Raw genomic sequence first — 5,155 nt, 5'->3', positions numbered from 1 at the left:
CCCACCCCCCCAGTGAGCTCCCCGGGCTGCGCACCCGGGCCACGCAGGCCGACGAGGATCCCGGGCCTCCCTCTGCCTCCCTCAAGCCCCTGGTCCACCCTGCCGCGCCCTTTCCATCTCGCACACTTCAGCGACCCCAGGACCTGTCTTCCAGCCCCTAGCCTACCCTGCTCTTCTTAGGGTCTCCTCTCTTAACTCCTGGAGTCTCTCGGTCACTCCAAGACCCAGTAAGCAATCGGGAATGCTCAAACATTCGCTGTCCTCACCAGTCCCCTACCTAGGAAACCATACCACCCTCCTAATTGCCAGTGACATCGGGCTCCTGCAGCAAGAAGTCATGCCTGCTCCCTGGAAGGCTGGCTTCTGGGGGCGCCCAGGGCCTCCCATGTTCCTAAGCACTTAATGAGTGCTTAGGAAGCCCAAGAACCCTCCTCTCACTCCCTCCCTGTCTCCGCAGCCGTTTTGTGCCCTTTGCATGTCCTCAGAGACTCAGCATGGCCCCACTGGCTTCCACCAGCCATCTGCTCCAGGGCCTCTTCTGTCTTTTGTCTCTCTGTACAGCAGCGGCTTTCGCCTGATGGAAGGTTGTAGACAAGTCCATAGGTCCAGTAACGGAAGCCTTCTGCACCCCAGCTTGAGTTCTAGTCCATTCCTGCGCTTCCATCCTAGAAAGGTCACCGAGGTATCCCACATCTGGAGTGCTGATCTGATTGATCCTTAGGAACAGCTTGTGAGGGATGACGTCATGGTTGCAGGGGGACTGATATGGGACCTTAGGGAGTTTCCTCAAACTGTGATAAAGGATACGCACATAATCCCATTCTTCTCCGTGCTGAGAGCCACCGTTTTTCTCTCCCTTTCAAGCCACTTCTCTAGAAATCTGTGCCAAGAAGCTAAGAGCTCCTGAACAGAGGGAGGGGTGAGAGTATACGTTTAGGAGGGGCACGGTTTCTCTGAGATGAAGGCGACACCTGGTGGTTCGGGGAGGAAATTAAGGACAATGCCATTTATTCTTAGACACCGTATTCATTGAACACTGATGGCAGTGCATAAACTGTAGGAAGAATACATGGTAAGCTGAACAGTACAAGCCTTACCTTTGAAGAACACATAGATGGAACCCCCAGGGCACAGAAGTGTCCCTCAATGACAGCTTCTCCTGCCTCGAGCACAAAAGGAATGGAAACCTTAGAGCAAGTCCTTTTACTTGAAGGGATGGCAACTATAGTCCCAGGCCCCAGACATTCGTTCAAAATGAATTCTGTCCTACCTGGGCGAGTAAAGGAAGGATGGAGCAGACATAAGGCTGAGATGACAAACTTCAAAAGACATAGCTCTCTAACTTTGGGCTAATCAACCAAAAATTGCTTTTCAATTTGAATCCAAATTTTCAATTGTCATTTCTCAATTTGGATTTTTCAATCCAAAATGACACAAAGCCAAAGAATTATAATTTTCCCTCTCCCTCTTCCTCTTCCTTCCTCGCATATACTACAAAGGGAGAAGGAGCCAGAGATAAAAGTTAAACTGTTTAATGAGGTTTTTTAAAATTAACATCCATCGAAATGTCTTTTGTTTTGTTCTTTCATTTTTTGAGAGGCTGAAAGCACCACGTAAATGAGAACTTTGGAAGCTGAGGCAGGAGGATTGCAAGTTCAAGCCCAGCCTAGCAAGACCATGTCTCAAAAAAAAAAAAAAAAAAAAAAAAAAAAAAAAAAGACTGGAGATATAGCTTGGTTTGAAAGCCTCCGGTTCAACCTCCAGTAGTAAAATAAATAAATAAATTGTTATCTGTATATTCCAATTATCCAAGCTATTGCTGTTTTCGCTAATACGGACAACGATATTTTGGCTGTATTCAGATAGAGACCTGTTGTAGTGCACAACAGCCTGAGAAATCTCAGACTTTGTGGCCTAAGCAGCACTCAGCTAGTGTCCAGGCTGCTATTGATAGGGTTATTATAGTTTTCAACTACTCCACAAACACTATTGTAATTTCTTCTGGGCAGGGTCGTCCCAGGTACAGATTAGTTTTCCTGGATTAGAATGTGATCCAGAACTAAACTGGAGAGCATCAAATTGGTTAGCTGATAGAAGCTGCTGTGGTTTCCCAGCTACCGTGCTCCTTTACCAGAAAGAAACAACCCCAGTCCCCCAGGCCGAGGGAGCCTCAAGATCCTAGCAGACTTCTGGGAATTCAGGATCACACTAATCTTCCCATGGTAAACTCTGATGCTCCAAACTGACGGTAATGAACAGTTTTATAACTATTCTGCTTCCCGGCTAAATCTGGATCCTCAGACCATGCCCCCAGACATGTAAGATTCTACAGAAACAAAACATATTCCAGTTTCCTCTCTGTTTGACCTGCCAGGCCTGCAGAAAAAGACTTTGACTACATGCAGCTGTCCCCAGGTCAGCCAGATCCAAGAAAACCTACCAACAGAGGGCAAAGAACAGCCATAGAAAGTAAGATCAAATTAACCACAGAAGATACATTTTTTTCTCTTAAATTCTTTTATTAGTACCTTTCAGTATACCATACATTTACATTAATCATTGGGAACTTGTACCTTTCCATGATTTACAGAAGATACATTTTTACATGATATATTAATAAGGAAAGGAAGGAAGCTTTGTAAAAAGAGTAGTGCTGCATATAGAAGGCAAAATAGGCTGTATTAAAATTCAATGTTGGGCCAGGGATTTAGCTTAGTGGTTTTTCTGCCTGCCTCACAAAGCACAAAGTCCCTGGTACCAAAAAAAAAATCCATGTTACTGTATTTCTTTTAGATCTAGTGAGGGAGAAACAGAATCCTACAAACCAGTCAAACTATCGCTGCCTACACACTCACTCCTCTCTCTCTCTTATCCCTCTCTGGCACCATTAGCACACACAAGATGGTTCTCAACCTGCAGTCCAATTCATCTTCACAATATCTTCAGAGAGCTGCTATGATTATTTAGGGACCAAGAGCTTTCACTTTGAATTAATATCTTTTTCTTTTAAAAGTTAAAAAGATATTAAGTGCTGGATGTGTAGCTCAGATATTGAGTATGAGTTTAGCATGTATGCGGTCCTGGATTCAATACCCAGCACAACTTTTTGCAAAAACAATAAATATAAAATATTTTCCAAACAGATCTTAGCTTCCAACTTACCTGTCTACATATGAGTTCTAAAAGAGGAATAGGAGGGCCAGGGATTTGACTCCGTGGTTCCACTGCCTGCCTTGCAAGCACAAGGGCCTGAGTTTGATCCCTGGTACCACAAAGAGATACAAGAGCCAGAAATATCAGTTTTGTTAAAAGCATTCCAATTAGTTTCCCAATGGAAATGCTTCATAGAAAGCCAATTAATTCCTATAAAAGGAATTTAAGAATTGTCAGGAAAAGCAACCATGTACTTTTTTGGCAGGGGGAAGGGTCAGATTTATTTCTTAAATCTTTATTAAGTTAATTATCAAAAACACAGGTTAAAAGGCAAGCTAACAGACCAAAAAGCATCTAAAATACATAAAGCAATTGTTCTACATCAAGGTACTTTTAGACCCATGTACATTTGTACTCTTGATGATTGAAGCTCCAAGTCTGCTCCATCCAGGCCTGGCCCCACAGTCCTGTTTTCAGGAAGATCTCTGTGGCCTCCACTGCGCTCCACTCTTGGCCTCTCTTCCTAGGTACACGTACCACTTCCCTGCCTTTCCACTGGCATTCTTCACCACTCATATCAGCCCCCGGAGTTACTTGACACCCATGGGGAGCGTCTGTTAGCGTAAAATCTCAAACATAATTTCCTGGTATAGTCTCTTCTCCACTCCATTTAAAATTCCACTTTCTTCATAAAATCCTTTCCTGAGAAGTGGCAAAAGGCAGGTAGCAAGAGGGAAAGATGTTCCCTCGCCTTTTCAGTCCTGCCAAATTGTCAAATAGCTCACACAAAAAGAGTCAAAGGAAACATGGTCACTATATATTTTGGAGAATAAAAATGTATTCATCACATTTTAATCTTCTGCTCTGCTTAGAATAGGAAGAGAAATATGAAGTAAAATTTGAAAAAATGACTAATTTTGCACGTGCAGCAGTATGTCATGAGTACCAAAGCATTAACAATAAGAATTGGTTGGCAGATGAACTAAAAGCAGGAATCCCTGGAATTTCTGGAGAAAGCCCAGCACAAAACATAAGGTACCTAATGGAGGATGATGGAATAGTAAGAAAGAAGTAAATCTGAGATAATTTGAAGAAAGAAACAATAGGATTTGGTGGTAGATTGGATATGCAATCCAGAAAGCCCTTGCTCCATCAAAAGTGAATGCTGCCACTCTGGGATGGAGCCCAGAGTTGCCAGTTCCAAGTACTTTTTCCTTTGGATATGTTCAAGTTTCTGAGTCTCCAGTCCATCCAACTATATATTTTTTTCTTTCTTTAAGACAGGGTTTCACTCTGTAGTTCAGGCTGGGCTTGAACTCACTATGTAACACAGACTGGCCTCAAACTCCTGGCAATCCTCCAGCTTCAGCCTACTGAGGGCTGGAATTAAAGGCATGCACCACTACACCTAGCTCTGAATCTCTAGTCTTGCCTTCCTCCTATTCAGCCTTCACAATGTGTTCAGATGCCAAAGCAATCTTTTGAAACAAAAACCTAATTATGTCACTTCCCTGCTTAAAAGTCCTTAAAGGGTTCTCCATGGAATCTGTTTTTTCAGATTTATTTTTAGCAGCAAAATCCCTCAACTTCCATATGTTCTCTTTCCTAGAAATTATCTGCCTGAGAATGACCTGTGCTTACTACAGGCCTTGATTCACTTTACAAAAGAATGGCATATCCTGTACTTGTGCCAAGACTTGGTGTGACAAATTGTTCTAGGATGTAAGAACTTGCAAGGTACCTGGTAAAAGGTCACAGAAATCAAAGTTTTGGTCTAGGGAATATTTTAAAGAATAACCAAAGTGCTGTGCACTAGTGGGATTTCAACCTTTCCCTATTATATTCATATTCTGTAAAAGGCATAGCCTGGCATTAGAAATGGGATATTTTAGTCAGGGTTGGAATGCTCTATATTATCAGTGCAGCCAGAGTACATTAGTGTCATGTTTTCTTTTTAAAAGTCTGGAGTGGGCCAGAGATTAAACTCAGTGGTTCTTTTTTT

The sequence above is a fragment of the Fukomys damarensis genome, unplaced genomic scaffold (assembly GCF_012274545.1).
Source record: "Fukomys damarensis isolate Sample0158 unplaced genomic scaffold, DMR_v1.0_HiC HiC_scaffold_36, whole genome shotgun sequence".
NCBI classification, from domain to species: domain Eukaryota; kingdom Metazoa; phylum Chordata; class Mammalia; order Rodentia; family Bathyergidae; genus Fukomys; species Fukomys damarensis.
Note: the sequence above shows the minus strand (reverse complement) of the source record.